The 25,907-nt window shown below is 35.9% G+C and overlaps 2 long non-coding RNA genes across 3 annotated transcripts in view; one reads left to right on the forward strand and one right to left on the reverse strand.

Moving 5' to 3' along the window:
• Nucleotides 1–25,907, forward strand: part of LOC117665739 (uncharacterized) — a 48,401-nt gene that overhangs the window by 15,413 nt on the left and 7,081 nt on the right. The window contains exons 1-2 of one of the 2 annotated variants that reach the window (XR_004591452.3): nucleotides 15,025–15,212; nucleotides 22,556–22,614. This is a non-coding gene — a long non-coding RNA (uncharacterized LOC117665739). Of the gene's footprint in view, nucleotides 1–15,024; nucleotides 15,213–22,555; nucleotides 22,615–25,907 lie in introns of those variants that run through there. The other variant, XR_004591453.3, reaches the window with a different exon arrangement.
• The window catches only part of LOC117665740 (uncharacterized), a 38,095-nt gene continuing 34,432 nt past the window's right edge, over nucleotides 22,245–25,907 (reverse strand). The window contains exons 4-5 of the long non-coding RNA XR_015733547.1: nucleotides 24,165–24,277; nucleotides 22,245–22,973 (exon numbers count right to left, since the gene is read on the reverse strand). This is a non-coding gene — a long non-coding RNA (uncharacterized LOC117665740). The remainder of the gene's footprint in view (nucleotides 22,974–24,164; nucleotides 24,278–25,907) is intronic.

Raw genomic sequence — 25,907 nt, forward strand, 5'->3', positions numbered from 1 at the left:
AAGATGACTAGCAGTTGATAGACTCAATTACAGTGGCAATGTAAAGGTCTGAATTACCAGGTTGGAGATAAATCATCTGGAAAATCTATGTGATTGCTTTGAGCCTCAACCAATTGGAGAATAGGTCATTACAATCATGAAAAGCACACTTGAGCAAGCAACTTCCACTTGAATATTGTTTTTGCATAATATATTTTCTTCTGTTTTTTTTAACTTTATTTTTAATTGTTTAAATTTTCATGCTGCTGAATCAGCCATTTTAACCCTATAAATCCCTTTAATTAAAAAAAGGATTTTTAAAACTTTTTTTTTTTTTAAATTAGCAAAACTGTCAACATTTTCTTTTTGGCACAGTTGCTAAAACTGAATTCGATCTGAAAATGGTCTGGTGAAATCCTCCTTTCAAAATTTAACTCCAAATTCAAGCATTCTAATTCAAGAGCTATTTTGATGTAGTGATTAAGACCCCAGGCTAGAAATTGGGAGACCGTGAGTTAAAGATTCATTTGGTAATTACAGTTCATTCCAGTTTAGGTCACTTCAGAAGCAAACTCTGTTGGGCATAATATTATTGATTTCCCCATAAATGATACACTACAGATATAAAATGATACCAATTAACTATAAAACAAAGGGGGATTGTTTGCTTTTTGGAAAATAACAAGCACCACACTTCTACAAATATTTTTAGTCAGCTAAATCCATATAATTCCTGTTTCAACTTTAACGCTAATCTAAAGTGACAAATGTAATACTTTGTAACAAAAGCAAGAGAACATATCCTTATTATTCTCAATCCAGCAATTGTTAAAACATAATGCGAACTACAAATAACTTTAGAATGCATCCATTTACTGAAAAAAAAGAAGGTAGGAGGCCAGGATCAAGTTGCAACTTAAAGATTAGTTTCTTTTCCTTGGGTTAAATTTGTTGACCCATGCTATATCCCGAGATGCCTATATTACTCTTGCAACTGGGACTTCAACCTCTGGTGAAATAAACATTGAACAAATATAAGTAAACAGTTTGCTTTAGTTGGAGATAGAAAACTGTTTTAATTGAGTTTTAGTGATAGATGGAAGCCATATTATTGCTAAGATCTCTTACACTGGAAAATTGGCTTTCACCGTATTTGTCTACAAAGGATTCTTTTTTCTTTGTATTCATTATACAGCAATAAAGGGGAAAATAATCCACACCAGTGTAAACTAATTTTATTTTTGTGAGATGCTACCTCAGCAATATCCCTCCAAAGGTTATATAATTAAATACAATACCTGTGAAACAGAATTATTCCACTGAGATTGTAATCACTAGTTCTAACCCTCATACACAGTAATCAGAAACTTGGAGGATCACTGTGAAAGTCATTTTAAGGTACTTTGAATTGACTCTACCCATCTAAAATCTGCATACATTGTAACACGGTCCCAACATCACACAGCCAAATTTCATGCCTAAGGCAGAACTAACCCGGTCTTTAGCCACTACATCAACCAGCTCTTGGGTTTGAATTTTTGAAAGAAAAATGTGTTCATGTACACACAACCAACCTGCATTTTAATTATTTAAGTATATAATTATAGTTGTTCACACTGTCAACCAGCAATTTAGTCTGGAGTATGTGTGATTATAGTTCCAGAGCATTTTTTCTCCTTTGAATGTGAAATGCAGCAGAGCTCTAGGTTCCCTAAATGTTACTTACGTTCCCTTCCACATGTTGTCTGCATGTATACTATCTCTATAATCATTGTATACACATACACATTGTATACACATACACAAACATATTTATATTATGGGCAGATGACATTAGACGAACATGAACCAGTAGTGGATTTCACTTAACTTCGCTACCAATTCGGAACTGTGACTGAGCACATGCGCAGAACATCTGTGATGATGCCTGTGATGACGTCTGGGAGCCTGCTGCCGCTGCTACCAGTTTACCCGAACCGGTAGAAACTCACCACTGACATGAACTAAATGAAATGTAGGTTGAATAGTTATTCGAGATATCTATTAGCATTTCCAACTCTACAGTCATTACTTATCTGAAATGTTACAGCTTTAAAAATCCTAGGTTTGGTTAGTAGGAAAGCTAAAAGCCCATAAATGATAAAAAGGAAGTAACCTTTACAATTAATCATTTCTACAAAGGATATCAAACGAACTCTAAACATGGACCCTTACAGCAAGTAACCGAGATAAGTAAAGGAATTAAAAGATAGTTAGCATTAAATTTACTCTGAAAGATTAAACAATCTTAATACTAGACCAATCACAAAAAGTGATTTCCACTGAGATGAAACATTTACAGAAAATGTATTTGCCTTTTGACCTCTGCTGAAAACTTTCTGACAAAAAGCATCCCAACTCCTTCTAACTACCTTTTGAATAAAGTGATTAATTGCAAACTGGCCAGGACAATGTCTTTATTTCTTAACATCAAAGTCTTTAATTGCAGAACTACTCATGTTGACTTAAGTATGATCAATGAATCACAGCTGTAAAGCTTTTCACATAAAGCATAGCCTAGTAAACTAGCTAATGTTGTAGAAGTTATTTATAAGAATCACCTGGAAGTAAGCACCTAAGGCAACTCAATTGGGATCAACAAAGGCTACAGTTGGAAGGAAATTCCTAAGAATAATTCTTTGATCATATATATATTTGTGCAATGTTTGGTCCATGTTCGAATCTTGACACCATATGTGGAACATGGACCAAACATTGCACAAAAAAAAAAAAAAAAAATCCCAACCAAATCATATTCAAACCAGCCACAAAGATAAAGCCCTGCCACCTAGTGGAGAAAAACCGACCATACACCCGAAGCCAAGCCAATAAACACATACTGGGACTCCCAACCAATCAGAATGAAAAGGTGGAGCCATCCCAGAATACCAGCACCAGATTTGAAATTCCAACGTCAGTTAGTGCAAAATGACTACTGGCATAAGCCTGATGATGGCAGATGGGATTCTGCCGAAACGTCACTTCTACCCTTTTAGGGATATATCCACAATTACACGGGAAGAAACCCGAAATATTAACTATACACACACACACACACACACACACACACACACACACACACACACACACATATATATATATATATATATATATATATATATATATATATATATATATATATATTCTTACTTCTTTGTAGGTTTTATGTGTGTTTTTCCTCTAGCCAGGTTTTTCCTACGTAACCAAGGTTTTTCTGCAGCCCTAGCTCAGTGGAATCACATCCACTCAATTCTGGGCTTTTTTCTTTCTGGCAGCCAGCAAGAACTTGCTGAACTAGGGCTGCAGAAATACCTTGGTTACGTAGGAAAAACCTGGCTAGAGGAAACACACACACACACACACACACACACACACACATTCAAATATAGTCTTATTATTCTTACTGTATGTCAGATTCCAGCCCATCCATTATTTAAGCCAAGTGATTTTATGGTGGGAATGGCAAAAGATATGATTGTATTTTGCACTATTGTATTCTTACATTAGTTTTAAGCTAGGCTAAATTAAACTAAGCTAAACTAAGCTCAGTAAACTAAGCTAAGCTATGATAACCTTTTTTGTCATTTTTTTCTGTGAACAACTGATACATTAAAAAATGATATTCTGATACTTGCTTTCAAAAGAAAATAAGCCAAAATGTTGAAAGTCTACCCAAGCTAACAGCACTTTCTGGGATGGAATGGTCTAACCAAGTTTCTGTTGCAATGATGACACAGCAGTTTCTCACCTGCCAGTTAACTCTAGATTCATGTAATCCATTTTAACAATAGCAATAGCACTTAGACTTATATACCGCTTTATGCTGCTTTACAGCCTTCTCTAAGTGGTTTTACAGAGTCAGCATCTTGCCCCCAATAATCTGGGTCCTCATTTTACCCACCTTGGAAAGATGGAAGGCTGAGTCAACCTTGAGCCTGGTGGGATTTGAACTGCCAAATTGCAGGCAGCTGATACTCAGCAGAAGTGGCCTGCAATACAGCACTCTAACCACTGTGCCACTGAGGCTTGAAGGAGCACATTAGCAAACAAAATAGATAGTAGTGACACTCTGTATGGATTAGCCTTTAGCCTACTTGTTAGTCCTCCCTGTTTGCTTTGTTTCCTCTTTTGATCACACTTCAGAAGACACTCAGTGCTAGAAGGAGACTTCCCTGCTGTACAGGCTGCTCCCGCCATCCAAAACGCCAAGCACTTTCGGATTGCAGTTGATCTCACACCCTCCACACAACCCACCAACATTTCTGCTGCTGACACCTTCAACCAAAACAGTCCAAAGCAACACAGACTTTCCAAAACAGCTTTATCAATAGTTCCTCTCTTACTAAATACCACCAAATCCAATATAAACTGATGGTCTTAGAACAGTTTGGTAATAGAATTCTGCTTTCTTGTCACAAAAGGAATCACTCAAACCGGATGTCACTTCGATCTCCAAAACTCTTGAGAGCCAACACAGATGCAGACAAGCAAGGAGCCACCATTTTATAATTCTTTTTATTATTAATTATCATTATTAGTTTCAGAAGTAGTCATATTTTCATTTTATAAACACCCATATCAAAATACAATGAAAGATTATTATTTTTTCCTACAACAACCTCGTGTAAAATAGATTAGGCTAATATGCTTTGCCCAAAACTGAGTGAAGTTCCATAGCAAAGAGTGGATTAAAATCTGAGATTGCCGTTCTTAGTTCAACACCACCATCACTATACCATTTGAGCTGCCATTCTTTAGTTTACTGTGATTTATTTCATTATTAGAATTGTAAAGTTGGAAGGAGCCATTTGGGCCATTCAGTCCAATGCATAAATCCAGGAAGTGTCATGCCTAGAAATGTTCTTTCCATTTGTATAATTCTATAGTTGGCCCATTCAAAGTAGGATAGAATTAATAAAAGGTATTGCTGTTTTCGTGAATTGGCTCTTTCTAATTTTTTATTCTAGCAAATTTTGAACGTTGTAAGCCGCTTCTCCAAGACGAGTGGACTTTATGTCATATTTCAATTCCCAAACACTATAAAGTTTATTATATTCCTTCTCCCAAAGGTGCTTTTTCAAGAGGCAACTGGACTTCCTGGAATGTTTCCATTCCCCACCAGTCAGAGCTGAAGAAACTTCTTGGATGAGAAGCGAAATGTCTTCAAAGAAAATCCAAGAAGTCCAATTGCTTCTTGAAAAAGCACCTTTGGGACAACCATGACCTGGATGACTGAGAATCTCCATAGACATTGCATTCCTTCTCATTCTTTTTTTCTTCCTTTCATGCATAATTAGGCTGCAGTTTTATCTTATTCTTTTATCTTATTTTTTTCCCTAAAGAAAAATGGGAATAAATGCTTTTTTCTGTATCATCATGGTAATAGCTTTAAACTTTTCACCGCTGAGAATGACAGGCAGTATATTTTTCACATTAAAAATATGTTTATTTTTATTTGGAGGATGAAATCTGCACATCTTCAATCAAGAGAACCCTGCTCCTTCTAGGATATCACATTTTCAAAGCAGTCAAAGCAATGCAATTTTTTTTATATGGAAAAATACTTTACATATTTACTGACATTGTAACTGCAGGGTGCACTCTGTCAGCCTCATGGATGCTGATTGGGTACAGTTGGAAATGAATATGAACAGTCGCCTCCTAGTTTCATTTGTTTCAATTCCAGAAAATAAGGGAGAGTTTTGGTCTTGTTGAAAACCAATTGTTACTAGCAAAATTATTTCCTCCCTGCTGCTACAACAGATTCAGTGCTGCACATACAGCCCTAATCTAATGCCCAAAGTTAGACATGCTTTTGGAATACTAATGGCAGGCTCTCAAGGAGAAATCAGAGGTTGATAATCTGACATGAAACATATGAAGAGATCACCAAATGATCTAATTGATTACTCTCATATTTAAGTTACCTTGCAATGAAGAAAAATGTAGGAAGTGCATTGAACTTCTTTCTGTTATATGCAGTGGTGAAATCCAAATTTTTTACTACCGGTTCTATGGGCGTGGCATGGTGGGCATGGCTTGGTGGACATGGCAGGGGAAGGATACTGCAAAATCTCCATTCCCACCCCACTCTGGGGCCAGTCAGAGGTGGCATTTGTCAGTTCTCCGAACTACTCAAAATTTCCGCTACCGGTTCTTCAGAATTTGTCGGAACCTGCTGGATTTCACCCCTGGTTATATGTCTCCTGCCTGTCAAGGTACTCCTAGACATCTAGAGAGTTAACTGTTAACCATTGTTATTCTTTTCTTTTTTAAATGTAGAATTACTGCAAAGAATGCTAGTTTTCAGGTGTGGGGTAACTAATTGAAAGAGGATCATAGCTCTGTGGTAAATTCCATAATTAGCATGATCCAGGCTGCAACAGGTCAAATAAAGCAGGAAAACATAAAATTTTGTCAGGCATGGACAATCAAAGTTCAGTTATCAGTTTTATTGCTCCAGCCTTTAGGAATCTTCTCAGGAATATTTTATTGCTCCAGCCTTTAACAGAGGAATCTTCTCAGACTGGGGTCAACCTAGATAAGGTTCAATGCCATTCAAGTGGAATCAGATTTTACCCCCTTATGCCCATGTAGGGATTCTGAACTAATTCCCCATTTGACTCCACTCCTTGATTTGGCCAGGCTCTCTCTGACAAATTCCTGTCTGAAAGCCTATCTTTCATTCAGGTTGAGGTCCCCTAATGGAGAGCATTATTGTCCCCATGGATAGAGTGGGGAAAAAATACTACTTCTTATACCTATTGAACTCTCTGCTCAAACAGATTGCAGATCATTCTAATTTAATAAATAAATAAATGAGAAAGTAGTATGCTGCAGTAATCCACCTAAAGATGAATGAAAAAATTGAGAATGTTTGTAGAAGTTTTTTTTTTAGGACACTAGAACTCATAAAGGAAATAAAGTCTTATAAAACCACAAATTATCTGGGAAAATGGACCCTGCCCAACTCTATTTTTAACACAAATGCATATCTAGATCTTTCAACTTTTCTAAATATTTTTACTCCTTATACAGAGCTCAGCCAGAAGGAAAATATAGCTGTCATGCAATTAGATAGGATAAAATATGCTGAGAACTGGATAGACATCATGTGATGGAACTGGATAAAAAGGAGTCTGTTGAGATCTGGAAAGAAATGTGTAGCTCAACAGAACATTTCAACATATTCATTATCACTAAATTCAGAGTAACAGTAGAACATTATGAGAATTCCAGGGAGGCTTTAAAATACTTTATCACTTGTTATTAATAGATCACTTTAAACTGGCTACATTGTTGCTTCTTTTTCTGTTTCTAAGGTTATTTTTCATGCAGTTTCAATGTATTTAAGTGCTATACTTTTCTTTTCCTACCAATCATAGATGAATATTAAATCTAGCCAGGAAATCCTCTTGTGAATTAAAGATATACAAATAAATAAAACTGTAAAGTTAACATTTTTCTTTTTAAAATGTGTTATACTTTTATAGCAATAGCATTTAGATTTATATAACACTCCGTAGTGCTTTACAGCCCTCTCTAAGCAGTTTACAGTGCCCCCAACAATCTTGGTCCTCATTTTACCGACCTCAGAAGGATGGAAGGCTGAATCAACCTTGAGCTGGACAGTATTGAAGGAATCGAACTCCTGGCAGTGTGAGCAGAGTTAGCCTGCAATACTACATTCTAACCACTGTGCCACCATGGTTTTATCCTGCCTTTCTTTCAGTAGCTCACGATACCATATAGAGTGCTCCCCCTTTTTCACATTTTCCCCTACAGCAGCCTTACAAGGTAGGTTGGGCTGAGAGATTGGCTCCAAAACATCTGGATAAATCATCTGGATAACTTCCATAAGTGAGGGCAAACTTCACCCTTGGTCTCTCCAAGTCTATTTCAGCCCTGCACTATTGCCATAACTTAAATGTTAAAAGAAAATGAGAAATAATAAGATAAAGTAACGTATCAGCTGTTCCTTTGCTTCTTCTCCCTTGTTCTGTCTCAATCATTTTGCTTAGATCTGTCAAATCTGACTTGCAAAAAATCTAGGACATTGTTTTTCAACTTTGGCAAGTTTGAGATGTGTGGACTTCAGCTCCCAGAATTCCCCATCCAGTATACACACACACATACACGGACTGAATAAAAACCAGTACCTTGAATTACAATCAGAAGCCAATTGGCAGCCAACTCAAAACCCACAATATAGATGTAATATATTAATGGCATATTTTGGTATGGTGTTTTTTAAAATTTCCACGTGAAATCAAATCTATTAGAATTGGCAGAAACTCAGAAAAAATAATGTGTAGAGTAAATCCCAGTAGAATCTTTTTGATATTCTCTAAAATACCATTGCAGAAATTGTGTCCTTCCAGATGTTCATAGACATATAACTACTATCAGTCCCAACCCACACTATTAGTGTCAAGGATGATGGAAATTATAATAAAAGTTTATTTACAGAACCATGGTTTCATATTCAAGTAAGAGATCCTTAAGTAAAACTGGGGATGAACTGCCAGCTACCCCAGGATTGTGAAATTGATTAGAAATCCATTATAGGATTTTAAAAATATGTTTGTCACTGAAATGAGCATAGTTGCAGAAGGACATGAGATAAATAAGTAACCTGTATGGGGAATCAGGCCACTTTAGATCTAATGAGCAACAGATGTAGTCTCTCCATAGCCCTCCAACCTTAAAAGTTAAAAAATAGAAACTTTTATTATGGCTTCTATTTTATTCTATCTTCTTTGTTTAAGCCCTGTTTTAGTTCACACACGGTATTCACAATGTTCCTTTCTATTGCCAAAATAAACAGGTTTGAGCAACTGTGTCTTACTTCATTTTAAAGGATAGAATCATGAAAACGGAACCCAGGGAACTGTCTCCCTCTAGTCCTCTTTATCTGACTGTTGGATGACTGAATGTGAATTAGACTCAGTGAAACTTTCCAAGGAACTCCACCACAATTGTCTTTATTTTAGTCAATCAAAACTAGAAGAGTTCAACAAGTCTTGGGTACTTTTGTCCATGACCAAATATGGAGTTACTTTCTAATGCATAACAGACTTGCAAAAAATGTTTCTACACTCATTTATTAGTGTGCAAAGTTCAGAGAGTGCAAAGATATCTAAAAATAATGCAGAAGGTACATGTCTGTTCTACCAAAAGAATCCCTGAACTTCTGTTTGCAATGTTCTGTTTTGAATGTAACTTTACTTGGCAACAGATGCAATATTTATAGTAAAGTCTATCACCGTTTATTAATGTTATACATTAGAGTATTTTTGCTACTCTAAAAAAATGATATGCTAAAATATGCTGAAACATTTTCAAATAAAACATGAAAAATGATCTGACAATTTATTAATTGCATTTCATTGTTGAAATAATAGAGCATAATAAATCTTTGAGCAAAGCAATGTAAATAATATATTGATTTCATCTAGCATAATTGCGCTAACCATTTATAAAGCTTTAATGAAGTCTCATGAGAGCACTTTCCTACTTCGTTTGTTTTAAAATTGCTAATTTCCCCCTAAGCTGAAGTTTTCTGATAATTTTTATATAAGCATAGAACCAGATGAGCAATAATGTGTGATATACATATGTCTGCTTTACTGATTACCAAATCTTCATGCTAATTTCAATTTCTACGTGATGTGATTTGAGGCACATTGCAGGTATAATGTATCTTGCATTTTAAGTTTGTTGTAAGAAAAAACTATTTTTCCTAATATGGAACATGATCTGTTTCGATTGCTGATATTATTGCTTTAGTTCTTATTTATTTTCAGAGTTGCTTAATTTGCTATATTTGGATGAATACTGAACTCTTTAGATGGTTAATAATGTCCAAATTGCTTTATGATTCAAATAAACGTGTGCCAATAGTGTGCAGGGGCAGCCAAAAGAGAAAATGCAATCCTAGACTGCAAAACAGAGGAACAGAACCAAGATTATGTGAAGTATTAGTACTGCTTTATAAAGCCTTAGTAAGGCAACACTTGGAATACTGCATCCAAGTCTAGTCACCACAATACAAAAAAGATGTTGAGACTCTGGAAATAGTGCAGAGAAGAACAACAAAAATGATTAGGGGGCTGGAGGCTAAAATGCATGAAGAACACTTACAGAAATTGGGTATTTTAGTCTAATGAAAAGAAGGATTAGGGGCAACATGATAGCACTGTTCCAATATTTGAGGGGCTCCTTCAAGACCAGGGGGTTAAACTATTTTCCAAAGCAGCAAAAGGCAAGGTAAGAAACAATGGATGGAAACTAACCAAGGAGAGTAACAACTTAGAACTAAGGAAAAATTTTGTAATGTTGAGAGCAATTAATCAATGGAATAGTTTGCTGTCAGAAATTGTGGGTGTTCTATCTCCCTCAAAAAGAGTCTGGACAACCATTCGCCTGGAATGGCATAGGGTCTCCTGCTTAAGCAGGGGTCGGACTAGAAGACTTCCAAGGTCCCTTCCAACTCTATTGTTCTATATTTTATATATACTACAAATGTGGGGGGGAATAGAAATCAAGGGGCTGTATTTCCTTCTGAAACATCCTAAATTGAATTGGACCAATTCAATGAGATTTGTGATTCAGCATGGATATTGTCTGAACTAATTGAAATTATAGCTGTTTATTGAGTTTGCCATTATGGTCAATGGGAAAACACACAAATCCTGAAGCAAGCTGTTAATTCAGGCAGACATATGAGTCAAATTACTGCTTCAGCCAAAGCTTTACACGCACTGGTTTTCATCTTCAGTGCACCACCTCAAAAGAACAAAAACTATGTATCAAAGTTTTAAATTTGACTTCAAAAACAGAAAATCGCATCTTACTAAATATGAAATTTTGCTAAGCAGCATCTGGAATATGGGTGATATTTATAACAAGATTCAGAATTAGGAAGGATTTTTCTCTTTTACCCCCCCCCTTTTTTTTGTATTCATGTTAAAAGAAAAGTGAAATGCATATACATTCTACTACTTACCACGTAGAAGGGAACAAATGAGCTAGTTCTTTAAATAACCATATTAGTTGCAAGGAAGATGACCATAAATTTAATGGTAGACAGGAAGAAATTATAAACAATAGACAAAACTCCTGTGCAATGCATAGCTTCTCTACCTTTAGGTGTCCAGCTCTAGTTGCAATTAGACCTGAACAATTTCCTCTTCCAGTAAATGTGTGCAGAGTACATAATTGTCTATGTTCTTATATAACTTTCATATGCCAATAAATGTTCAAATGCCCATTTTTTGCTGTCGGAAGAAATGACAAAAAATATAAATAAGCAAAGTAGGATACCGATAATAATGTATTATAATAAATAATATAGCATGCTGACTGAGGAATCCTGGAAGTTGAGGTCCACACATCGTAAAGTTGCCAAGGTTGAGAAACACTGGTCTAGATTGAAGTTTCTTTAACTATATACAGTATTCTCCCTCTGCAGTGAATAGTCCACTTCACATCATCTCTTTCCTTCTTATGCCACTGGTTTCAGATATATTCTACCCTGACCTCATATATTAAACAGCCTAGTGGGGAACAACAGCTTCATATTATATTTATGGATATCTAGAAGTACATGATTTGACTCTTGATAATAAAATTGATAGGCTTTTAATATGCCCGAGCAAGGCAGTAAGCAATTGTAAATGTGAGTTGTCTGAAATATGCAATAAATAAAATATACCTGCTGCCCGAAATAGAAAAGTACAGATTTGTGGATGGCTGATGCTCCATAGTTATCAGTAATAACGGTAATTCATTATATGACAATGTAGATTCTAATAAGATGAAAAAGTCTTTGCATGAGCATCTGTAACAGAAGGAAAACAATGACTCGTGCATTGCAATATCATGATACAAATTCTGCTACTTTTGTAGTTGTGCGGAGCCATTGCATGTAAATATGTAAATGGAAGAATTAGCATTGTAACATGCTGCATGGTGCATCATTTTTTTAAAAAAAGGTTGCTGTTGCTACCATGGATTCCTGTGGACCCCACCCAGTGGAGTCAGGAAAGGGCAAAGAGACCACCTGTCCTTATATATCTTTGTAATCATGTCTTGATATAAGTATGAAAGTGCAAACTTGCATCATCACATCTTGGTACACAATTTGTCATGACTGAGGCTGGCATTTTGGAAGTACAGGAAATGACAAGCTTTACAGGAGGCCTTCACAACATAACAGACTTCTGGTGCCCAGTGGCATTTTTTAAACTTAATACATTCCAGTGGTGTGTTTCAATTTTTTTCACTACCGGTTCTGTGGGTGTGACTTGGTGGGTGTGGCATGGCTTGGTGGGTGTGGCTTGGTTGGTGTGGCTGGGGAAGGATACTGTAAAATCTCCATTCTCTCCCCAATCCAGGGGAAGATTACTGCAAAATCCCCATTTCCTCCCAATCACCCGGGACTTGGGAAGCAGAGAATAGTTGGGGACAGGACCAGTCAGAATTTTTACTACGATTCTCCGAACTACTCAAAATTTCCACTGCTGGTTCTCCAGAACTGGTCAGAACCTGCTGAAACCCACCTCTGATACATTCATTGCCACTGCTGCACTGAAAGACATGCAGATGAGCACCTCTAATTCTCACTGATGCCTCAGCTGCACTAGCCACCAAGCAGCTGATTTGGGATGATGCTAAGCATTCCTTTGTGACACCCCCCCCCCCCCAATGATATTTACTCCATTAATGTGGTCCTTTTCCCTCTACAAAATTATGCAGACCTGCTTTGGAGAAGGATGAACATTAATGTAGAATTGTTACTAAAGTTTTAAAGGCAAAAAAAAAAAAATCCCCACTTGGTCATTTTATAATTGTAGATAAATATGTAGCAATGGCCTGAAAAATCTTCCAACCTTTTTTTGTAAAGGAGCCCATAGAAAATAAGTAGAACGTAAAGCCTGTTTTCAGAAAGAGATATGTTCTTTCAAGAAACTGGGTGATGGGAGGAATGTTGGTCCAGGCTTAATGCCAGAGTTTTAATAAAGAGGAAAGGATCATTTGTTTTACAATGTAATATAGTGAGAAGTGACATATTTTAGTTAAAATATGAAAGGAAGGAACCTAAATGTATAGACAAGGCCAAGCTAAATCAACTATGAGGTGGAAATATTACTTGAAAAAATCCATTGGGAAACAGAAATGAAAAATCCTGCATTTGAGAAAGTCATGAGGCATCCACATAGATATACTAGAAAAACAACAGATAATTAATTGCAGATAAATCTAGAAAATGAAATCTCAAAATGGTAACTATATACTTTTTTAAAAAAAACCAATCACGTTTAAGTTTTTCTCTTTTACCACACTTTGGATCTCTCAAATTGGCTTTTAGAAATGACTGAGGAAAATATAAATACCAATGGGAAATGTAAATGCTTTTTAAACAAATGATGATTGGATTGGAAGAAGATGTGTGTAGTTTTAAAATTGGAGAAAGAAATATAAATAATGTGGTATGGTGATAATAATACTCTGATAACAGAAAATAAAAAAAATCTGCAGGAAATTATTGAAGTCAAGGAACCCAGTGAAAAAAATGGGATTAAAGTTAAATATAAAGAAGATCAAACGAATGAAGATATCAAATTGGTAGATAGCTTCTATCTTTTAGGATGAACCATCACCAGTAAAGGAATCAGCAGCCAAGAAATATTCCACAGACTAGTATTTGGTGCAGCAAACATGAATGCCTTGGAAAACAATGCATATATACTCATAGATCAGGGTAGTGTAAACAATGGTATTCCTGCGACACTCTATAGAATGTGAAAGTTGAATTTTGAAAAAGCAGAATAGAAAGAATATTGATATGTATGAACTTTGGTATTGGTGAAGGCTCCTGAGAATACCACAGACAGTCAAGAACACTAACAAATGGATCGAGGCACAAATGACCAGATTCAAGTTATCTTGCTTCAAATACACTGCTCAAAAACATAAAGGGAACACAAGCAGAAGATATCCGAGATCTGAATGAATGAAATAGCCTTATTAAATACTTTGTTTGTTACATACAGTAGTTTTGTGTTCCCTTTAGTTGTTTGAGCAGTGTATAAACTACTGTATGTAAAGAACAAAGTATTTAATAAGGCTATTTCATTCATTCAGATCTTGGATGTCTTCTGCTTGTGTTCCCTTTATTTTTTTGAGTAGTATACATTATATGAAGACCTAGCTCCCTGGAGAAAGCTTCAATGTTGGGAAAGGGAAAGAAAGAGAAGAGGACAATCAGCATGGACTCGGTTACAATGTTGACAGGTCCACCATTGGAAGACCAGAAGGACCTGGTTAGGGAGAGATTTAAAAAATGTATATGGTTGCCAACTTGCACATAATCAACAAACAATTATTATATGTGTGTAAATATGAAGGAAGGTAGATAGATAGTTACTGTTCCTCTCCTGGAGTATTTTAATAGAATGGAGGGGATAAAATACAAGCAGCAGCAGAAGCAACAATGTCATCCTGGCATTTCAAAGAAAACTCAATGGTTTTGGTGAATACGCTTCTTGGAAATGTGCCACAGTATTCAAGATCTAACCATCATCTCCCTTAAATTTCAAGGTGAAATGTCCCTTCATAATTTGAAGCAGATATAGGGAGCTTCTTTAAATGTCGTACAAGGCCCTATTCCTGGACAAGCAGATAATCTTGGAGGGCCCTCTCAAATGACAGAAATAAGTTGACAATAGGTAAATCGTAGTGACCACCTATTTTTCTGCCTTTTCCCTTTTCTCCTAGGACTTATTTTTGACATCCCTTTCTCTCTGTATGCCTTCTTCTTTGCACAGCAGGTTGCTGGAAAATTGGTACATTGCTCATTTTGGAGATCCAAATGAATCATCTGCAAAAGGAAGACTGTAGAAATTTAAGGAGAGGATTACATGTGGCCAGAGGGCAGGGAAGAAAAGAAGAAGGGAGGCATAGACTAGAAGTCAGTGGCAAAGCCCACAAGAAGAAAAACAAGAGTGCCAAAGTCTCTTATACTGATAAACGATGGATGTAGCACTATTAAATCTACTGCTGTTTTAGTTGAAGGAAAACAGAAAGAAGGTTAGAGCAGCAGTTAGAGGAAGGCCGGCTCTTTGTTCCAAAATGCTGTCTGTTGTCCTTTCCTTACTGCCTTAGATTCTATCAACTGGCTCACATTCCAGGTGAGAAAAAGCAATTAACAGGGAACATTTCTTTTCCTATGGGGCAATAGTGGCACGGATCACGATGTTGCAATGCAGGTGCCACGTGTTTGGCATACAGGTGTTCCAGTTTGTATTTCTGCCAGGGAGGGGCTTTCTGTTTTTGCCTGGGAAGAGAGAAGGACAGTGATCCTCCCCAGTCTTTCTTTCTTCAGCTTTATCCTTTGCCAATTAGCATAACAGATGTATGATCTGGGAAGTCTTCCAGATACAGTTTTAAGAAATTAAACATTCAAGATTGGTTATATTAGGGAGAAGGGGAGGGGGTGTTTCTCAGTTATAATGTTATAAAAGAAAACGGAAGAGCCATCCTGGAAAACTTGAGTCAAGGGCGTGCCTTGGATGCTGAAATACCAACATATGTTTTGAATGAACTTTTGGTGTTCAAGAAATACACGTGAAATTGTGGTGATTGCTTTGTCACAACTCTGATTGATAAAGAAATAAGAGAAATTGTGTAATATTTTAGAAGTCAGCAAGTGCTCTGAGCATTCCAGGAATACTGGGTGACAAGTGGGTCTCAATGAAAATAGATAGATAGATAGATAGATAGATAGATAGATAGATAGATAGATAGAAACAGAAAATCATGGGAGTTTGTCAATTTTCAACAATGGCTGGAGTTCCTAATGAACCAGAATGGCCCATTATGAAGAAGGACCAAGATAATGCTTTGGTGGGCTGCATAACTGGTACTTCATCTTTCCAAATTTTTGACTTGTTGCTAGATCCTTTTGTGAAAGTGATTTTGAAATAAGAGTACAGTTAAGTGAAAAATAAAAGCCTCCATACATACACGCCCTATTCTTCTTCTTCTTCTGTTATGGTTGTTTATCAGATTCAGAGTTTATATGCACAAATTAAAATGGAGACCGTTGAGGCCATTTCACTTAAGGAAAAAAAACAGCATGTTGTTTGACAGAACAAATTAATTTAACATTTAAAATAAGTGGGCAGCTATGATGGTTACACGTGACATAGCAGAGAGTTAGAATATATAACCTTTTGTTTCAGATCTCAACTTTTTCTTCTATATATATTTTGTGATACTTGAAAATATTGACCTTGACATTAGTTACTCAGGAGAATCAAATACTGAAAAACATCCAATTTATAGACTGTGATCTTTTAAAAGATAATTAACTAACAGATATTTTCTCCATGCTTCAGTATTTCCATTAATGCCACCTCTAGTTGTTTTGTTGCTGAACAGTTATTACGAAGTAAAATATAATCTAAATAAATCACACCATATTTAGACAGATCCATATTGCAGTTTCCAGAGGGGTACTTAATTTAATCCACTACATCAAAAATAGTGAACAGTCTTCTCAACCAGGCGTGGGCTCCAAAAATTTTAGCAAGGGGTTCTCTGTCCTGCTGCTGGGTGGACGTGGCCATGGTGGGCGTGGCCTAGTCCGCCTCCTGCACCACGGTGGGGGCAGGGTGTTTTTGCCCTCCCTGGGCTCCGGAGGCTTTCCTTGAGCTTCTGGGAGGATGAAAATGGCCTCCCCAGGCTCCGGAGGCTGGAAACGGGCTCATTTCTGGCCTTCCTGAGCTTCCAGTAGGGCCGTTTTTCACCTTCCCCAAGCCTCCACGTGTACTCTGCACTTACCTGCATCCAAAATGGGCTGCATGGGGACTCCTGGGAGGGGCGGGATGGGGTGGGTGGGGTGGGGCCAGCCAGGAGTGGGATTTTGGGGTTCTCTGAACTGCACAGAATCTTTGCTAGAGATTCTGCTGAACCCCTGCAACCCCCCAGCAGCCCACCCCTGTTCTCAGAACCATCTTATCAGAACACGAGGATAGCAACCAACTCAGGAGGACAGTGGAGAATGGAAAGTGAGGTTGCTCCTGGCATTGGCAGAAAAGGCTGTATGATGTGCTATCAATTATTAACTGTCCATGATAGATGACATTACTGGCTCCCAGAATCTGTACAAGATTCTGGGAACCACAACTGCTTCACATACCCAAAGACTCCCAAACTTCTTAAATTAACTTAAATTAAAGCTCAGTAGATACTTACTTATCTTAGATGCACAGATTCTTGGATGTATCATTCTATTTCCTTTTTTTTAATTTTTTTATTATTATCATTACTATATAGTAAAGAAGGAAGAAAACATTTCTATACCAAGCCCTGAAAACTTGGCTGTTAGCCTTGATAACACTTTCCCAGAAAGAAACTGAAATCAGAATTAATTGAAGACATAACTATTAATGCTCTTAGAATTAGTCGCCTAATGTTTATCTATAATATATTACAGAATAAGAAACTCTCTATTTTTCCCCCAGTAAACTGATTTGGAATTCTACTGAAAAAAACTGTTTCTTTTCTTTTTTTAAATTAGCCAATATTGATAGTATTGCCTCCTGTTTATTGATGGAGAGAATCAATGTTGATGTCATATCCAAAGACTCCCAGTGGCTTTCTCAAGCAGTATGAATGCAATTCATAAAAAGTTAAAAATTCACACTATCTTTACATTTTTTTATTATGAAACTACTGTTTAGAGTAATGGGGATGAATCTCTCTTCTGAGAGAGAGAGAGAGAGAGAGAGAGAGAGAGAGAGAGAGAGAGAGAGAGAGAGAGAGAGAGAGAGAGAGAGATATGGAATGGATTATTGATCCATTATTTTGTGGCGTTAACATGCCTTCCAAGTATAGAGATTTGCAAGTTTAAGCATAGCAACTACACCAGCCTTGTTTATTGCTTTTTTATTTTTTGCACAGCTATTGCTGTAATGACACTGAGAAAATATGTCTGTTTATTGCAGACCAAATAGTTTCCTTAAAACATTCTAAACACATGCAAAAGTTCATGATGCATAATGATTGGACTGTTTCTCTAGGTAGGTGTTCTGTATTTCAAAGGATCCATATGTGTCACAAACAGTGAACAATCAGGAACACGCACTGATTATGATATGATTCTTTTTTGGCAGACACTTGCTGTTGCTCTGGCAGAATTGTGCTGATGTATTAGTCATTTGCATAGAAAAGATCCTAGTGCATGACAGTCATTTATTTGTGGTGCCATCTGCACTTTTTTTCCTTTAATAACATTTGAGAGGAAAATGTGCCTGCAGTTTATGGATACTTCTTGATTTGGAAAGAATCCTATTAGTTTTCAACCAGTATTTGAATAAAATAACAGATTCATTATGGCAGTATGTGCAAGAACTTGAGCTTAAGCATTAATTAGGAGGAGGAAGAATGTTGGATGAAATGTTGCCATCATACCGTAGATCTTTGAAAAACAGCTCTGCTAATCTATCCTCCTTCTTTTTTTCTCTTTCTATGAGAAGTATCTTCCCCCCCTTCTTTCTAATGATTATAGCCTATGTGTCATCCCAATCTACTTTTCACTTGGCACTTCTCAAAAGTTTTTATTTGTGATTCATACTCCTAGGCAGCCAAAGCTGATTTAAGATGTCTAACTATTCAAGACAAAAACTAAGATGCTCCAAATTCCTTGCACAAAAGTTTTATAGATGATGGGCTGTTTGATTCTGTCTTAGCACTGAATGCCTTCATTGAATCTTAAAACATCAAAAGGTTTTAGGCTGTGAATGACCTATTTTGTTTGGTTGTCCAGTACCGTATTGTTATTCCCCTTATTCCATGATATGCTCCTGACACAATCCCCACATTTTATTTCCTGCTACAACCAACTCTGAAAGCATCTCTCTATGTCCTTACACTCAGTCCTTCCTTCCTTCCTTCCTTCCATCCTTCCTTCCTTCCTTCCTTCCTTCCTTCCTTCCTTCCTTCCTTCCTTCCCATAATGCAATTTTAAAAATCTGTATCATAACCGTTTAACATCACGTTTTTTAATTGAGTGAACCTTATAAAGTGTTTTGAATAATTCAGCTTTGTACACTTTCAAAAAACAAAATAACAACAGCAAATAACTTTATGGGAAAGAATGTCCATAAGAGATGTGGTGGTGCAGTGGTTAGAATGTAGTATTGCAGGCTAATTCTGCCCACTGCCAGGAGTTCGATCTTGACTGGTTCAAGGTTGACTCAGCCTTCCATCCTTCTGAGGTCAGTAAAAACCCAGATTGTTGGGGGCAGTATGCTGACACTATAAACCTCTTAGAGAGGGTGTAAAGCACTATGAAGCAATATATAAGTCTGAGTTCTATTGCTATAACTGTGTTTCTACAGTTAGCATGTCCTTCTAAGGAAAAATGTGTCAGAGCATTGTGATTTACTCTCAAACCATGGTTTATATGATGATGTTTTCAAGATTCTATGATCCATGGATGTTCAGGACTTAAAACTAGCAAGTTTTCATAACATCCTATTCAAAAGCTGCAATATTACTCAGATGTATGAGCTCAGTTATACCTAATAGAAGTCTGGCAGCCCTGTATTTCAAAACTGTTTTGATTATTAATAACATCTATAATTTCTTCAGTGATTAAATATATTCAGTTCAGGACCTTCAGAGAAATTACTTCATACTCAAATATCTCAAAACAATGGTAGCAAAACAGCAAATTAAATCGAATCTGAATGACACAACACAGTAAGATAATGTTACAAGTGATGTGTAGGTGGTACATCAAAACATCTACATGTTTAGACTATTTGTACATCACAGAAGATCTGATCTGTATAACTAAAGTAGAAAGTATTATGCTTCATTGCCAACAAATTCTAGCACATTAGAACAGAATAAGAAACAAAATAGAACATGACTTGCTCATAATAAACTGCAAAAAAGAAGTTTTATTTCTTAAAGCTTGTATTTTAAAAGAAAAACATGCTAATAATCATTGTATTTGAGACTTCTATTTCTTTAACTATCACTTATCCAGTTGTTCTGTATGTAACTGTATTTGAGAATTGTTATATCTTTTGTTTATTAATAATTTAATAGTAGATCGTTTTGTCTGAATAAACTGATAGCTTGGAAATTGTATCAAACAAAACAAATGTGACTTGTGTAAAATAATAATACTCACTTTGGGGTTCTAGATTTGAAGTGTTTTATGAACCAGTAGTGTTTGGTGGATTTTTAAAAAATGATACTAGTGTTGCAGACTTCAGAAATACTTCTTCCTTAATTTCCATCTTTCTGATCTCTCTTGTATTTTGTGAAGTTGTAAGGAAGCAAGTTGTTAAAAATATTATCCCCAGACATCTTTAGTATGAAAGTAGATGGAAACTGTATGAACAGAGAGATACACAGTATGGATCCAATTTCCATTGCCTGGAAAATCAACTTTGAATCCCAATGGGCACCTGATTTTCATTTGACTAGTTATGTGTAAGTACATGAAAAATAACTGTGTACTGAGTTAGGTCAAGCAGTATTAGCTGGTTGTCAAGAAAATGCCTTCTCTGTCCTCTAACGTACTTACTTATCCTCACCAGCTCAAGGTTTATGGCTGTTCACCGCCCTGAGTCCTTCGGGAGTAGGGCAGTATACAAATTTAATAAAATGAAATGAAATGAAAGGTTGACTTCCATCCTTCCGAGGTTGGTAAAATGAGGACCCAGATTGTTGGGGGGCAATATGCTGACTCTGTAAACTTCTTAGAAGCTCTGTGAAGCGGTATATAAGTCTAAGTGCTTTTGCTATTAATGAAGTTATCATATAATCACATGTCACTAATTTATAGTTCTGTAACGGTCTCTAACTAGCTAGGTTTAATCAGTGCAGAATCTTCTCCAACTTCTCTTTTTAAAATGCTATTAAAAGTAAAAAGAAAAAATCAAATTAGTTCAAACAGAGTTGAAACTAGACCTACCCTGTTGGACAGCATTACTTGTTCTGTTGTGTGGATGTTTGGGTGGTTTAGGGGTGGGGAATTTGTGGTGGGTGGGGGTGTGTTTGGGGATTGTTACGTGTGTTGGACCTGGCCTTTGGGTGTTAAGTGAATTTCGTTGTATGGGTATACTGTGTATACACGTACAATGATAATAAATAAAGTTATTATTATTACCTGTTTAGCTGAACCTGAAAAATTGCAACCATGTCACAAAGGCTGAAATATTTTATTTGATTTTATTTTTCAGGAACATTGCAATCCAGATAAATGAATAAAAATGCATTCAGTTTTCTGTGGCATCTATTTTCTGACTATTTTGATACTTCCAGTTTGTCAAAATATTCATTTTTCCTTGTAATTTCTGTAGCTTCACTGTATGATCATCTGCCAAGAAGTATTAATTTCTTATGACATACATTTTCCTGCTTGTTATTATAATAACAATAGAGAGGATCTCACTGGGCATTTAAAAATGAATTGAGTCAAAATAGAATTATATTGGGTAACATTAATTTCTGAAATTTCAGTTCGGTGATAAGGAAATTTGGTTCATACACATTCAAAGATAATTTCATAAATGGAATTTAATACAAGAAGGTTGAGTGGTAGAACTCTTAGAGAATAAAAGAGTAGAATTGGAAATCTTTGCTGGTATTATTATAAGCCTGATCTACAATAAGAATAACATTAAATAAAATGCAGATTGTAAATAAAGCTCAGCTGAAGTTTAACATTAGAACTCCATATTTAACAAAGGGAATATACTTTGCTGTACATCTATTTGCAAGCTGCATCCTGGGTAGGCAAAAGTTTGTCATTCATTTCAATTAAAAAGTAGCCTTTAAACATTAATTAGCTATTAAAGCAGAAGCAATATTTCATTTTTCCTCCTTTTAATCAACTATGTTGCTGTAAACATTAATTCATTTATCTTCTATATTGATAAACTGCCTTTACCTGAATAATAATAATAATCAAATCAAGCATGGATTTTATGTATCAACAACCACCTATTTAACTATCTCTGTACCATCTATAAATGGTAAATTTAAAATGCAAGAAGCATCTCATACAAAACAATGTTAATTAAAATATACGAAATAATTAAGTAATAGATAAAAAACAATTATTAAGGTTAAAAAGGAATTAGTTAAATAATAACCTTGAGCTATATTTTAAACTACCTCTGAAAAACATGCACAGCTCTTACAAATTTTTGCCTGGAAATAAATTCCACTGATTTGATAGGGCTTATTCTCATGCTAGATGGTGTGGTACAGACTTGTACTGATGGACAGCAATCCTCTACATTCTAGCAGTGTAGCAAGCTGATTTCAATTTAATGAATTAAGACTGTCTGGGAATACAACATTGTAAACTGGGAGTTGAAAAAACTGAGAAGAAAGCAGTGGTAAACCATGTTGGTATTGTTGTCAAGAAATCTGTGTGATTGTATCCACATAGTCCTCATGGTTGAATCAAACTTATCTTTGTCTTTACCTTATAATTCAATAGACTGCATTCTGATGTAAATGGAGGATAGGAGATCACACTTTTATTCCTGTCTTTCAGAGGTGAGTGATTCAAGCTTCCCCACAATTGTTCAAATAATGTAGATGTCATTGTAACATGTTCAATGTACACCCTAGGACTCAGTTAACCCCAAACTTGTATTCTCCTTTCTGTATATTTTTCGCTCAAGTGCAGTATCCTTCTCCTTGTTGGCTGATGTCTTATCTTATCAATCATTCAGGAACATCTCTAACAAGTGTCAATTTTTGTCACAAATATTTGTGTCTTCTCTTAAATTCACTGATAGGCAAGTCTTCCCTCAATATTCATGAAGGTAGCTAAATATCCCCCAAAGACTGTAAAGTTAGAAACCACATGGAGAACTCACCCCAGGAACCAGATCACAAGGATGTCCATATATCTGAAATACATTGAGCACAGGTAAAAAAAGATGCAAGCAGAACAAATAATAAAAAAATTACCAATAACACATTACTCATTCTCCTTCCGTGATATGAGAAACAAAAGAAGCTCCTTTAGCATAATTTAAATTCTTCCTAATTTCCACAGACATATTAGCTCAGTCAAACCAACTGTAATATAATGACAGGAACTGTTTATAAGAAACAAAACTATTAGGATGACAAAAGCAAGCTGCAACAGCAGTATTGATGCTAGTGCTGAGAACAAATTGAACCCTACCACCCACAAAGCGGAATGTGCCGAATACTCAGAAACAGTTATATTTCCCCCTTTTAAATCCAATCTGTGAAAAGTCTAGAAACTCAAGAAATCTCTTGGATCAAAGTCCGTGTTTGTTTATAAGCTCTACCCAGCTTTGTTGACTTGCAGTAGGAGTCAACCAGCCTATGCATCTATCATTAGTTTGACTTTTACCAAGAAATTGCATCCATTTTTGTTAATACTGCACAGAAATCTCTCCTTCAATTTCCAGAAACTTCCCCCACTTTATTATTTTATTGTTGCAAGGGTGTTGCCACATACATGCAAATATATGTCCTTTTTTTTTTCTTGCAACCTCCCTGGCTGATCTGAGAAAGGGAAAAATTCCATCACGATACCTGTGAGACTTATTTCTCACTTTTAATTAGCACTTATCAAAACCATCAACAAACAGATCCTTCTTCACTAAAGAGACAAGTCTTTTTCTCTGCTACATCAGAAAAGATAAAAGAAACTGACTATTTTTGCTACCATAAATTGCCTATGTACAAGCACTTTGTTGGAAAATAGAGTACTCACTAGAGTTCTTGTGTTGTAGTCGTAATATTCCTTTTAAAAAGGTACTATTAATCAAAGTCCACCTAGACTGTGGTTTCTTTGGATAATCACAAAGAGAGAATTCTGATAAAATATTCAGGAAGAGAGTTGATGGCACAAGAACAGGTAAAAACTCATAAGTTGTTCAGACAAATAGTGTATTACCTTAAGTAATGTTACAGTTTGAATCTGAAGAACAAAAGGGATTTTAGATATCATACTATCACTCTCAAAACACCTGTTCACAACTCCTTTTTTCCCTGGGATTTCACAACTGCCCTTCAGAAAAGTAATGAAATTCTGGGAATGGATGCATTTGGTTTATACTTACCAAGAGATGCTACATTTGAACATGCAATTGCACGCATCTTTTCCTTTCAGATCTGAAGCATTGTGTGGCCACATTAACATCAGAGCAATTAATTCTGCTTGTGAGAAGTTCACCTGAAAAATATCACAACTTCTCAAATATGAATGGTGGAAAAAGAGTAGACAAAATGTTTAGTATAAGGCCAGTTTCTTTGGGTTCTAAATCGCCAAATCTCATTGTACTAAGAGAATCAAAATTAATAAAACCTAAGAAAATTAAAATCTTAATAGTCTATCTCAACTACTACCTACTTACCCAATATGACTTATATAACTATTAGGACGCAAGGGGGTATAATGTTTAGAGATTTATACTAGGCTTGGAAGAATATGGTCCAAATATTCTATTCAGCCATGGAAAGTTTATTAAGCAAACATTGTTCATCAGACCATCTGATCATGTAAACTATACTATAATTGATTCAAGATACTTTTATTTATTTATTTTTTTTAAAAAAGAACCTTCTATTTTATTTCTTTCTATCATGCTTTCCTGATGAAAAGTTCTTAAAAGTTAAAAGCTTGTAGCAATTTTGTATAACATTGGTTGGACTAAGAGAAATATTGCTTACAGGGATTTAGGATTCCCAAGTCTTAGAATAGAATAGAATAGAAAAATAGAATAGAATAGAATAGAATTCTTTATTGGCCAAGTGTGATTGGACACACAAGGAATTTGACTTTGGTGCATATGCTCTCAGTGTACATAAAAAAAACAAGATACACTCATCAAGAATCACAATGCACAACACCCAGTGACAGACATACAGTACAATAAGCAATCAAATCATACTAGGAAACAATCAATATCAATATAAATTGCAAGGATATAAGCAACAAAGTTACAGTCATGCAGTCACAAGTGGGAAGAAATGCATTTTAATATCTGATTCCTCCTTCCACATTCCAATTGCATGCATATACCAGTTTGCTTTTTTATTCTCTTCCCATCCATCAATAGATGGTAGTTAGTGATGACTTTGCTGTGGAGAACCTGAGGATGACAAAGACTTGGAAGCTGCAAAGGAATGGTTGATGAATCATTGGCTGAACCAATAAAAGTGAACATTTGTAGCTCAGGGTTGAAAGGAGAGGTGTCTGGTGCTCTCTGAACTTGGTTGTTTTGTTGCAGACATTTCATTACCCAAACTAGCACTGATGATGTTTACCGGTTGGGTAATAAACCATCTGCAAGAAAACAATCAAGCTAAGAGAGAGCACCAAGGACCCTCTCTTGTTTGATGGAATAGGTTCCTCTCCCTAACTGTGTTATGCAGCTATTACTTTTAAATCCCAACATGGCTTAGAGCTTAGGTATGTTTGAGAACACACATGATAGGTTGAGTTTTCTCTAGCCAGTATGAGTTGGAAAGAAGTTTTGTTTAGGGTCCCTTCTTTGTGGGAATGTCATCTATAGGAACTGAGAAAATAAATTAATGGCATAGTTTAGAAGGCTTAATGAAACAGTTGCTCCCAATTAATAATCTGTTGTCTTCTTGTTAGATTGCTGGAGAACCTCAAAACCAACAAAACTTCTCTGGAAGCATATGGGGTTTATGAGAATTGACTTTTATATAGTATGTTGGCTGGTAGTCGTTGGATATATTTATTGTTTTAACTATAATTAATTTATTACAATTATTTTGTTGGCGGAAGTAAGCTACTCAGATCTGTTTGGAATTGAGGCTCATTCAAGCCGTGGTAC

Source organism: Pantherophis guttatus, chromosome 1 (assembly GCF_059756535.1).
Source record: "Pantherophis guttatus breed Tessera chromosome 1, ASM5975653v1, whole genome shotgun sequence".
Classification (NCBI taxonomy): Eukaryota; Metazoa; Chordata; class Lepidosauria; order Squamata; family Colubridae; genus Pantherophis; species Pantherophis guttatus.